At 42.1% G+C, this 13762-nt stretch overlaps 1 protein-coding gene across 1 annotated transcript in view; it reads right to left on the bottom strand.

Moving 5' to 3' along the window:
* Positions 1-13762, bottom strand: part of LOC125485058 — a 180762-nt gene that overhangs the window by 83805 nt on the left and 83195 nt on the right. The window lies entirely within an intron of this gene.

Here is a 13762-nt window from a genome sequence, read left to right as displayed (position 1 = left end):
AATGCGCAAACTCCATACAGACAGTCACCCACGGTCGGATTTGAACCCAGGTCCCTGGCACTGTGAAGCAGTAGTGCTAACCACTGAGCCACTGTGCCAGTCTGTTAAGCTCGGGCCCTTTATTGGATTAATGTGCAGAACCATTCAGGGAGCCCATTATCGAGATTTAGTTTGTTCAAGAATCATTTTTAACAGCAGTAGATGCAGTTGGCAAAGCCATAATGACAGTTGCAATGATGCCACTACAGACCTGCCTGTAAACAAAATTGATAAAGAGATTTTACCATGTGATAAAGTTCTTTTCATGCAGATTTATTTTAGTAATATGAAATGGGAGGATTAAGAGAGTCAAAGTTAAATCATTACTGTAACAGCATGTGGGTGGCATCTAAAAACAGAATTAATAATGTGTTTATACCATTCAAGGGATACAATGGATTAAGATGCATCTTGTCACATTCTGGATCATCTTGTCCAACAGTTTCAAGATGCATGTCATACAAAGAAGAAACCTGTGTTGTGCAACACAGTAGCCTAACCAGTTTACTTCTACTTTTTCACAGGGGAAAGCATCTATTATGTTCACTTAAGTGCCGGTTTTACATCCCAAAGCTTTTTTTAGAAACTGTTTCTCAAATAGTGCATAGCATTTGTGGAATGACAATTGCCAAACTGGGAGAAGTTTGAGAAAAATTGAAAAGCTCTTATCATCATGTTAAAGGTTCAAACAGGCTCAGCAGACTATAAGTGTGCCTCTATATACTAAGGAGCAAAATCCTTACATGACTCAGTAAAGTATAAACCTTGAAAGGAACTTACAAATTTGGCAGGGTGTAGTAAAAAAGTGCAGTAACAAATAAGCCACCCATAATAGACTCTGTCCTATCCTGCTTTCCACTAACTTCATTATAGAACTGAGCCATGCAGACCAGAATAATACTAGGTTTGGTCCCTCCTCTGTGCTTTGTCAGCTGATTTTAGTTTTTTTTAAAATCAACCTGTTCAGAAATGTTGTTATGCAAATATGGAGCAGGTGGGACATGAACCAAGCCCTCTAGGCTCAGAGGTAGAAACATGACCACTGTTCCACAACTGCCCTCAGCTGATTTTAGTCTATTTTTCTTATCAATCTGTTCAGGGATGTTATTACACACGGCTGGAGCAGGTGGGATGTGAAACCAGGCCTCTTAGTTCAGGGGTAGGGATGACAACACTGCACCACAAGAGCCTTTCATCTGATTTTAGCTGTGGAGGCTATAATTGATTTCAGTTGGTCTAAATAAAAGAGCGTACAATCAGCCAAGGCTCCTGATCGTTGTAAAGTGACTCTTGAAAACAGGGCATGATTGGGTTCAGCTCTGATACCCACATGGTCAAACAGGCCTTTGTCTTGGCTTTCATATTAAAATGGCTTGGGCAAGGTACTCGATTTCACCTAGCACCTGCAACCAGAAGAGGTACTAATGAATAAATAACATGATTTCAGAAGGAGAAGGCAGACAGATTTTGGGAGTTTTTAAGCATTTGAAAGGGTTAACAAATGCTGGAGGAAGAAAAGGACTGTTGGCCATAATTCCAAGCACACCTGGTTATTGCCCGGACAGCTGAAACAGCTTTGGATTTTCCTTTTTTTTAATCTGTCATGATGACAATTGCAGAGCAAGAAAGAAGGAAAACCATTTTGATTAGCAGCTTGGATTTAAACCGCTGTTCCATGTAAAACTGCTTTTGCACAGATTTGGCAAGACCATTTGAGTCTTACACATCTTTTCAAAACTGAAGAATACTATTAGACAGAAGTTTGCAAACACTGTACGCATTTTAATTTGTCAGAGTGACTAGCAGCTGTTGCTAAGCATTTGTTAAATCAGTTAGCAGTTATTTCTTTTACTGTGTAACGTTCTTCCCATCTCTACATCACTTACTTCAATCCTTATCATGATACACAGTCCCTAAGTCAAGATTAAACAGAGGAAAAGATGGCTTGGAAACCTACAATAGAATGTTGTGGGTGGACTGAAGTTCTAGGAATCGTTTCTCTCTCACAATGATATTTTTTCTTAATTACCAGCACTATTTTCCAGGACAGCCTGACATGAACCAGTAGGAGGCATAGACTGTGCGTGCCTCTTGATGTTGCATACATCTGTGCTCCATCCTACTCAATTCCTTCCTCCCAAAGTAATCTGATATTTTTCTTAAAGAGTGTCCACTGGCTTAGTCAGATCCACAATCTTCTCCTTCCATCCAGCTGCTCTTTATCAATACTATTCTTTATTTCCTTCAGATATATGACTCAGTTTTGTCACTATTTTCCATTAATATCTACAAATATTCATTGCTAATGGAATAAAGAATCTCTCTTTTATACTCATTATGCAGTGCAAGTATTTTAATCATCTGTTGCATATGGATTAATGTGCTCGTGTTGCTACGTTTATATACTCGAATGTAACTAAAAAATGCTGAAAATACTCATTATTCTGCCAGCATCTGCTCACAGAAACATTTTAGATTATGACCTCTCATCAAAAGCAGGAAAGTTTAAGAATGTAATAGCTTTCATGTTGGTGAAATGCAGTTGGGTAGCAAAAGAACAAAAAGTATGTGATAGGGCAGAAGATGGAAGACATTGAGTAACATAAAGGTTGGTGGAGTTGAGCCGAAGGAAATGGTAATGGACAGATAAAACAACAAAATATGGGTCCAGAAAAGGTCTAATAGTGAACAGTTGCTGTCAGAGAACAAACAATAGTACAGCACAGGAATAGATCCTTCGGCCCACCAAGACTGCACCTGCACATGACTCCTTTCTAAACTAAAAATCTTTTGCCTCTATGCAGTCTGTATCCCTTTATTGCCTGCCTATTAATAAATCTGTCAAAATGCCTCTTAAACATTGCTATTATAATCGCATCCAAAATGAAAATGAGAACAAGAAGACCAACACATGCAGAAAAACAAACTGAGGAAGCAAAGATTTCAATTTGAAATTGTTGATCTCAATGTTGAATTTGGTTGACTGTAAAATGTCTAATTGAAAGATGAGGTGTCATTCTTTGACTTGTATTGGAACGCTGTATTAGGTGAGGTCAGAGATGTCAGTGTGAGTTCCAGGTGCAGAATTAAAATGCCAGGACAGCACAAGCTCAGGTTCGTGCTTGTGGACTGAATGAAGGATTCCTTTTCGCTCTACAATTGAGGTAGATAATCAACCATGATTGAAAACAGTAGGGCAGACACAGGAAATGAATAGCCTGCTCCTGCTCCTATGTTTTAATATTTTGGACAAGTCAGTATGTTTTGTATTCCAACTTGAACTAGTATGAGGTGTAAGGCAATTGTTCTGTTGTCTCATTTGCTATTTGTGATAAGGCAGTACATACAAACACGTTTGGAAGCATGTGTGTCTGTCTGTGAGCATGTGTGTACATTGTAGTACTTAGAAAAGGACATGGGAGTCATCACATTCAATCTCCAGGCAATGGAATTAATTGAAAATAAAATGGGACATTGATGTGTGAAAGCAGACTGTAACATTTGAGATTATATTGACACATTACAAGATGCCGCTCAGACCATAACGTAGTGCTCAATTAGACTGCCACACCAGGAAAGAAAAAGCTTATGTGTGTTAGCCTGCTTCTTCTAAATTGTTTCATTACCATAAAAAGCAAAGCACACAGACATTATGTAACTTATGCAAAATTAAGTCTGTAATGAGTTCATGTTACATAAGCCAACATGAGTAGTTGGGTAAACCACACTGCACCATTCCAGTGTGTTTAGGCGATTCTAGATTGAAGTCATAATTCACCGTAAGATTTTGGGTCTGAAGTCCTCCACAATCTGGGTGTGACTGCAATATTCAACGATTTACTCAAAAATCTTATGCCACTTCTACCCTTGATCTCTACATTACATACATACTTTCTCTAAATCACAATACGTCAAAAAAGACAATGATTTCAAAATAACAAAATGGAACTAAGAGGATGTGCTTCACTCATCTCAACCTACTAATCATTGTTATCATGGTTATACGGTCTACTTAACCTCTTACAGTCAAACATGTAGTATCCAGTTCCAGAGATAACAACGTGTAGAGGTGGATGAACACAGCAGGCCAAGCAGCATCAGAGGAGCAGGAAGGCTGACGTTTCGGGTCCAGACCCTTCATCAGAAATGGGGGAGGGGAAGGGGGTTCTGAAATAAATAGGGAGAGAGAGGGAGGCGGATAGAAGATGGATAGAGGAGAAGATAGGTGGAGAGGAGACAGACCGGTCAAAGAGGCAGGGATGGAGCCAGTAAAGGTGAGTATAAGTGGGGAGGTAGGGAGGAGATAGGTCAGTCCAGGGAGGATGGACAGGTCAAGGGGGCAGGATGAGGTTAGTAGGTAGGAGATGGGGGTGGGGCTTGTGGCGGGAGCAGGGGATAGGTGGGAGGAAGGACAGGTTAGGGAGGCAGGGATGAGCTGGGCTGGTTTTGGGATGCGGTAGGGGGAGGGGAGATTTTGAAGCTTGTGAAGTCCACATTGATACCATTGGGCTGCAGGGTTCCCAAGCGGAATATGAGTTGCTGTTCCTGCAACCTTCGGGTAGCCTCGTTGTGGCATTGCAGGAGGCCCAGGATGGACATGTCGTCTGCGGAATGGGAGGGGGAGTTGAAATGGTTCGCGACTGGGAGGTGCAGTTGTTTAGTGCGAACCAAGCATAGGTGTTCTGCAAAGCGGTCCCCAAGCCTCCGCTTGGTTTCCCCGATGTAGAGGAGGCCACAACGGGAACAGCGGATGCAGTATACCACATCAGCAGATGTGCAGGTGAACATCTGCTTGATGTGGAAAGTCTTCTTGGGGCCTGGGATGGGGGTGAGGGGGGAGGTGTAGGGGCAGGTGTAGCACTTCCTGCGGTTGCAGGGAAAAGTGCCAGGTGAGGTGGGGCTGGAGGGGAGTGTGGAGCGGACAAGGGAGTCACAGGGAGAGTGGTCCCTCCGGAAAGCAGATAAGGGTGGGGAGGGAAAAATGTCTTTGGTGGTGGGGTCGGATTGCAGATGGTGGAAGTGTCGGAAGATGATGCGGAGATTGGTGGGGTGGTACGTGAGGACGAGGGGGATTCTGTTTTGGTTGTTATTGCGGGGACGGGGTGTGAGGGATGAGTTGCGGGAAATGCGGGAGACACGGTCGAGAGCGTTCTCGACCACTGAGGGGGGGAAGTTGCGGTCCTTGAAAAATGAGGACATCTGAGATATACGGGAGTGGAATGCCTCATCCTGGGTGCAAATGCGGCAGAGGCGAAGGAATTGGGAATAGGGGATGGCATTTTTGCAGGAAGGTGGGTGGGAGGAGGTGTATTCTAGGTAGCTGTGGGAGTCGGTGGGCTTGAAATGGATATCGGTTTCCAGGTGGTTGCCGGAGATGGAGACAGAGAGGTCCAGGAAGGAGAGAGAGGTATTAGAGATGGTCCAGGTGAACTTAAGGTTGGGGTGGAAGGTGTTGGTGAAGTGGATGAACTGTTCAAGCTCCTCGTGGGAGCATGAGGCGGCGCCGATACAGTCATCAATGTAACGGAGGAAGAGGTGGGGTTTAGGGTCAGTGTAGGTACAGAAGAGGGATTGTTCCACGTAACCTACAAAGAGGCAGGCATAGCTTGGGCCCATGCGGGTACCCATGGCCACCCCCTTTGTCTGTAGGAAGTGGGAGGAATTGAAAGAGAAGTTGTTGAGGGTGAGGACGAGTTCGGCTAAGCGGATGAGGGTGTCAGTGGAGGGGGACTGGTCGGGCCTGCAGGACAGGAAGAAGCGGAAGGCCTCTGGGCCATCTGTATGGAGTTGAGTTTGCAACCTCATCCTCTATCCTTAACATGAACTCCTCACTTTCACTTCTGTAACTTCTACTGCTACCTCAATCTAGTGATCAGGCCAACTTCTCAAAGACCATTATTCATAAATGACTTTTAGATACTTCTTCAAACCCTCATTGTTGTATGATGAATCTTCATTAATGCTCATCATTCTCTCTGAACTGAATAGATTCTGGTGCTTCCTGTGATGAGACCATCCTTCACCTCTTGGAAATTCTCTGTGGTTCTTTCTGCCTCACTGATCAATAGCAATTATCCAACAGCAATTCTGACTGTTACAAATTCTGATTGCAATGCTTCATAATCACATTTCTGAAATATTTGCATCATTTATAAGGGTGAGGTGCCTGCAGACTGGAGGGTAGCTAATGCCGTACCTTTGTTTAAGAAAGGTTTAAGGAGAAACTAGGGAACTATAAACCTGTGAGTCTGACTTTAGTTGTGAGTAAATTGTTGGAGGTGATTATAAAAGATAGTATTTATGGACATTTAGAGAGGCAAGAATTGATTACAGATTGTCAGCAATGATTTTGTGTGAGGAAAATCATGTCTCACAAACTTGATTGAGTTTTTTTGAGGGAATTACCAAAAAGGTTGATGATTGCAGAGCAGTAGACATTGTTTATTTGGATTTTAGTAAAGCCTTTGACAAGGTTCCGCATGGTTGACTAATTAGTAAAGTTAGGTCACATGGGATTCAGGGTGAGCTTGCCAATTGGATACATAATTGGCTTAATGGCAGGAGACACAGCGTAATGGTGGATAGTTGCTTTTTGGACTGGAGGCCTGTTATCAGTGGTGTTCCACAGGGACTGGTTCTGGGTCCTCTTGTATTTGTCAATTATCTAAATGATTTGGATAAGAACATAGAAGGCACGGTTATTAAGTTTGTGGATGACACCAAAATTGGTGGCATTGTAGACAGTGAAGAAGGTTTTCCAAGATTACAAAGGGATCTTGACCAAATGGGTCAATGGACTGAAAAATGGCAGCAATCTGGATAAATGTGAGGTACTGCATTTCGTTACAACAAACAAGGGTAGAGTTTATACAATGAATGGTAGAGCCATGGGCGGTGTTGTAGAACAGAGGGACCTAGGGGTGCAGGTACATAATTCTTTAAAGTGTGCGTCACACATAGGCCTTTGGCACGCTTGCCTTCACTGCTCAGTCCTTTGAATATAGGAGTTGGGACATTATGTTGAGGTTGTACACGACACTGGTGAGGCCTGTTCTGGAATACTGTGACCAGTTCTATTATCAAGCTGGAGAGGGTTCAAAAGAGATTTACCAGGATGTTGCTGAGTATGGAAGGTTTGAATTATAAAGAAAGGCTGGATAGGCTGGGACCTTTTTCACCTGAGTGAAAGAGGTTGAGAGGTGACTTTATAGAAGTTTATAAAATAATTAGAGGTTTCGATATAGTTGATGGTAGCTGTCTTTTCCCGAAGATGGGAAATTTCAAGACTAGGGGACACATTTTTAAGGTGAGAGGAGAGAGATTTAAAAAAGACATGAGGCAATTTTTTTGTACAGAGAGTGGTTTGCATGTGGAATGAACTTCCTGATGAAGTGATGGATGCAGGGACAATGACAATGTTTATAAGATATTTGGATGGATATATGAAGAGGAAAGGTTTGAAGGGATATGGGCCAGGAGCAGGCAGGTGGGATTAGTTTAGTTTGGGATTATGTTTGACATGGACTGGTGGGACCGAGGGGTATGTTTCTGTGCTGTATGACTCTATGACTCTACTCTAGGTAATTAATGAAACTATCAGTGTATTCCCCTGGATGATGAACTCTTCTGTTAAATCTTGTTTTTTTGCGACTTTCATTTGTCCTAAGATTAACATAATTGTCAAAAGTTTTTAGAACTTAATTGGAAGTATTTGTCCCTTCACTTATACAGTATTTACTTGAACAGCTTCTGATTTACATCTACCTTGGAAGCAATTCTGTATCTTCAGAGCGTTTTATTCCAAAATGTCCAATTCTGTATTCTGTATTTCATCCCTGAAATGATATCTTCCTGGCAATATTATTTCCACAGCTTTGTATTCCGACTGTAATTACTCACACTTTTTACTTTAAAAGATGTTCAATTCTGAACTACATGAATGCTGTTTTATTTTCCTCGTTTTATTGGCTCTTAATTCTGCAAGCCGTGCTGTTTTCCTATAGTATTATGGTGGAGGGTTTTTCATGCTTTGCCATCAAAATGGAGCACTCCAACCTCTTGTGGCTAAAGCGGAGGAGTCCTACGTTTTGTGACCTAGTAAATAATTCCTATCCTCTTAACATCTTTACCAAATATAATTCCCTGCTTGTAGTTTTAAAGCTGAATCTCGTTCACTGAGCAACTTTCCCAAACGATTTACACTGCCCATAACAACTGCTAATAATCCCCATTGGATTACAGTTTTAATGAAGATTCCTGTTCTCTTTAAATGGCTCCACCAAATAAATACTTTTGCCCATAGCCTTAACAATATTTATCCACTTTTACCACAGTTTCAATTAAGAATCTTCTGCTTGTCCCCTGGCTTCAATACTCTCCCAATTTGCTGCTTCTCCTACACTGTCTGCTTAAAGTTCTAAATTGCTCCTTTATCGCCTTAATTCTGGCTTTGCAATGTTCCTGTTTTCCAGGTCCTTACGAAATGATCATATTGGACGAAGCTTAATGCACTGCTTAGCATTAATTGTTTCAGAATCTACACCTTACACACACACCCTGCAATAGGCTAAGGGTTAGGCAAGTTCACAGTAAGACAGAAATAGAACCAGAGCTGATGAATTCACGACATTTTCAATTTTAAACTGCCCTCAACATCTGCTAGTCAGGCAAAACCGCGAGTAGTATTTCAAATTCATCTGGATCTTATAATGGAAGAAGTAGTTGCTTGTCCAGCAAATTTCATGAAAGATTGAACTCTTTATCTTCAAACATAAACTTTGTACTCTTGCCACAAAATCCATTCCCCTTCCTGGTAACAATCTCAGGCTGAACCAGATAGTTTACAAACTTGCGATTTAATTCCAACCTGCGCTGAGCCTCTACATATTCTCCACATAAAACAGTACTTCCTGGATGACTTAATTATTGTTAAAATTGTGCCTGCTGGATCTAGATTCTGCCACAAGAGGAAATAGTTTAGCTGTATCTAGTCAATCAAAACCTTTTGTCACTTTAAAATACAATGATGAACTTCAGCCAAGTGGCGTTTCCTTGTTCCTGGATTTTCTTTTATAGCCAGACACCACATTTATGAGATAAAGAATTTAAAAAAACGACCATGGGCTGACAATATCCTGATGTTCTTTACAAATCCCAGATGCTGAACATTTACTCTTCATTTTATTGCAAGGCTTTGACATAACTTCTGCTATCAATTAACGGGAGTAAATAAGAGCCCTTTCGGAATGACCTGGGTTGCACGTAAAATGGAGCCATGTACTTTGAAAGGCCCAATTAAGCATGATAAAAATTTTAGCAACAGCCATCCCATACACAAGTTGCACACCCGTTTTTCAATACCTATCTCAACACGTTTGTGATGCACACTGGGGATGCATGCAATGTGCCATCCTAGTCTTTGCTTTAGTGTTTTGCATAAATCAGCATGTTTTGACTTGCTGACTACTTCTTGAAATTCTTTCGAAGTGTTATTTTTAATTCACTGGGGGCATTGCTGGCTACAGCAACATTTATTGTCCAACTCTAATTGCCCAGGGCAATTAAGAGTCAACCACATTGCCATGGGTCTGGAGTCACATGTTGGCCAGGTAAGTTTGGTAATTTCCTTTCCCCCCAACAATCGTCAATGGATAATATACTCACCCAGATATTTACTGAATTCAAATTCCACCATCTGCCTTGGCGGGCTTCGAACCCAACTCTCCAGAAAAGTACCTAGGTCTCTAGATTAACAATCTAGCAATAATACCACTCAGCCATTGCCTCCTCTATGTTGAATAGCTATTCGTCCTAACAGAGAATTCAGTTTGAAACACGTCTGAATTAGGCAAAATATGAAACAGTGCTGAACTTTGTTCCCATTCTTGGCAGGAAAAGTTGAAATATTAAAATAAACAAGTCGTTTAACTAGAGATAGCAGGAACTGCAGATGCTGGAGAATCTGAGATAACAAGGTGCAAAGCTGGATGAACACAGCAGGCCAAGCAGCATTCTGAATGTCAGAAATTTCTGAAGAAGAGTCTAGGCCCGAAACGTCAGCCTTCCTGCTCCTCTGATGCTGCTTGGCCTGCTGTGTTCATCCAGCTCTGCACCTTGTTAAGTCGTTTACCTAACTGTTTTTATGATACTCAAATTTATATGCAACTGGTGTAGGAAAATTCAGTGCATTTTGCTGAATTTCCTGTTGGTTGCTTCTTCCTTAAATAGAACTAGATATGTTACAAAGGTTGTCGAGAAAAGTAAGGAGATTGCCAGGCTTCCAACTGTACAGGATTATTGACTGGTTTCTTCCCCTAATTGACAGAGAGTGGAATCCATGATTGATTAATTGTGCTTTCATGGCCCTATTTGCACTCAAAGGCAGAGCTAAAATGAAGTGCTTTCTAGTTCTGCCAATTTACTGCTCATGTGATGTCTGTTCCAATTCTTGGACTTTATTCCTGGCAAACTGAAACCCCTACTTGAAGCAGCCTGGAACAAATGACTTTCAAAAAAACACCATTTTCTTCCCTGGTGTTATTTTTGATTCTGCCCACTTGACTACTGCAGGTTCATGCCCTCCCACCACCCATCAACCACAACTGTACAAGCCAGAAACAGGCCATTTCCAGCAATAATTAAACAGCAAGTGTCAAGTATAGGTGGGTGAAGTTTTTGGAGACTTATTTTGGCAATTGGTTATGGGTTTTCCATGTCCATTCATTTGAAAACATTGCTAGTCGCTGTACAGGTTGCACACTCCTGCCACCGTCTGCTCCAGAGGGCTGCTTCCTTCTGCTCTCAAAGAAAGATACACCTAAGCGTACAATGTGGAATTTTTTTCTTAAGTGGCAAAATGGTTCATTCTAATAATACGGATATTAGTCACCAATGCCACTCATACTCTGAACAGCAGTCCTGGTGCAAATGCATTTTTAACCTCTATATGCACTAGTCAGTGCAATCAATAAAATGAATATCTTATGAGAGGTGGGATTCAACAAGTTGTCAAGAAGGCCCCATTTCAGCAGTAGACCTACAGGCATCAAGGACTGAGTGATGATAACAGGAGTACAGACATTGCTATACTGTGTTAGTGATGCAAATGGATTATTAAAGCAAGCTTTAGTCTGCATCATCAACAACAAAGTTGCTGGAAAAGCTCAGCAGGTCTGGCAGCATCTGTGAAGGAGAAAACAGAGTTAACGTTTCGGGTCTGGTGACCCTTCCTCAGTTCTGAGAAAGGGTCACTGGACCCGAAACGTTAACTGTATTTTGTGGAAGGGTCACAGGACCTGAAATGTTAACTCTGTTTTCTCCTTCACAGATGCTGCCAGACCTGCTGAGCTTTTCCAGCAACTTTGTTTCTGTTCCTGATTTACAGCATCCGCAGTTCTTTCGGTTTTTATTTAGTCTGCATCAATTGCTTGTATTGTTAATAACCACAAGAATCTGTACAGACTTCCTGCAACTTCAACAAACTAATAAGTATGATGAGATTGTTAACTTTGGCTGTGATACATGGAACATAGAACAGTAAAGCACAGTACAGGCCTTTCAGCCCATGATGTTGTGCCGACCTATTATCCTACTAAGATCTATTATTATACTACTATTATCCTACTCTGCGTACCCTACATTTCACTATCCTCCATGTGCCTATCCGAGAGTTACTTAAAAGTGTCTAAAGTATCTGACCCCACTACCACTGCTGGCAGCGCATTCCACACACCCACCACTCTCTGTGTGAAGAACCTACCTCTGACATCTTCCCCATACCTTCTCCAATCATCTTAAAATTATGCCCCCTCATAATAGTCATTTCCGCCCTGGGAAAAAGTTTCTGACTATCCACTCTATCTATGCCTCTCATCATCTTGTAAACCTCTATCAAGTCACCTCTCATCCTTCTTCATTCCAACGAGAAAAGCCTAGCTCCCTCAACCTTTCCTCATAAGACCTGCCCTCCATTCCAGGAAGCATCCTGGTAAATCTCCTCTGCATCCTCTCTAAAGCTTCCATATCCATCCTATAATGAGGCAACCAGAACTGAACACAATATTCCAAGTGTGGTCTAACCAGGGTTTTATAGAGCTGCAGCATAACCTCACGGCTCTTAAACTCAATTCCCCTGCCAATGAAAGCCAACACACCATACGCCTTCTTTACAACCCTATCAACTTGGGTAACAACTTTGAGGGATCTATGGGCATGGACACCAAGATCCCTCTGTTCCTCCACACTGCCGAGAATCCTGCCATTAACCCTGTATTCTGCATTCAAATTCAACCTTCCAAAATGAATCACTTCATACTTGTCTGGGTTCAATTCCATCTGCCACTTCTTTGCCCAGTTCTGCATTCTGTCAATGTCCCATTGCAACCTACAACAGCCCTCCACGCTGCCCACAACTCCACCAGCCTTCATGTCATCGGCAAACTTACTAACCCACCCTTCCACTTCCTCATCCAAGTCATTTATAAAGATCACAAAGAGCAGAGGTCCCAGAACAGATCCCTGTGTAACACCACTGGTCACCAAGCTCCAGGCTGAATACTTTCCATCTACTACCATCCTCTGTCTTCTATTGGATAGCCAGTTTTGTATCCACCCAGCCAAATTTCCTTGAATCCCATGCCTCCTTTCTTTCTGAATGAGCTTACCATGGGGAACCTTATCAAAGCCTTGCTAAAATCCATATACACCACATCCACTGCTCTACCTTCATCGATGTGTTTTGTCACATCCTCAAAGAATTCAATAAGACTTGTGAGGCATGACCTGCCCCTCACAAAGCCATGCTGACTATTTCTAATCAAACTGTGCTTTTCCAAATAATCATAAATAGTATTTCTCAGAATTTTCTCCAATAATTTGCCCACCATAGAAGCAAAACTCCAGTCTGTAATTTCCAGGATTATCCTTATTCCCTTTATTGAACAAGGAATGACATTTGCCACCCTCCAATCATCTGATACTACTCCAGTGGACAGTGAGGACCCAAGGACCATTGCTAAAGGTGCAGCAATTTCTTCCCTCGCTTCCCGTAGTAAGCTTGGGTATATCCCATCAGGCCCAGAGGACTTATCTATCCTCATGTTTTTCAAAATTTCCAGCACATCCTCCTTCCTAACATCAACCTCTTCCAGCATATCTGCCTGTTTCATGTTGTCCACACAAATGTCAAGATCCCTCTCACTGGTGAATACTGAAGCAAACTATCCATTAAGGACCTCTCCTACCTCCTCTGACTCCGCGCACAAATTCCCTCCACTATCGCTGATTGGCCCTACCCTCACTCCGGCCATCCTCTTGTTCCTCAAGTAAGTATAGAAAGCCTTGCAGTTTTCCTTGATCCTACCCACCAAGGTTTTCTCATACCTCCTTCTAGCTCTCCTTAGTTCATTCTTCAGTTCCTTCGTGGCTACCCTGCAGACCTCTAGATCCCTGTCCGATCCTTGCTTCCTCAATCTTAAGTAAGCTTCCTTCTTTCTCTTGACTAGGTGTTCGACATGTCTTGTCATCCAAGGTTCCTTTACCACCTTGTTGAGGGTCCAGCTCAACTTGTAAATATTTAGCTTCCATTCATATCAAATGCACAAACAAGCTGGATGTTGAGAAAATAGAGCAGGTATCTGCCAACATCAGCTCATTACTGGCTGCAAAGAGCTTCCATGTTGATCAGTACCTGAGGTAGGTGAGGGGGTGTGGGGATGGCGGGGCT

The sequence above is a fragment of the Rhincodon typus genome, chromosome 1 (genome assembly GCF_021869965.1).
Source record: "Rhincodon typus isolate 14 chromosome 1, sRhiTyp1.1, whole genome shotgun sequence".
In the NCBI taxonomy this organism is placed as follows: Eukaryota; Metazoa; Chordata; class Chondrichthyes; order Orectolobiformes; family Rhincodontidae; genus Rhincodon; species Rhincodon typus.
Note: the sequence above shows the minus strand (reverse complement) of the source record. Positions and strands in the feature narration are given on the sequence as shown.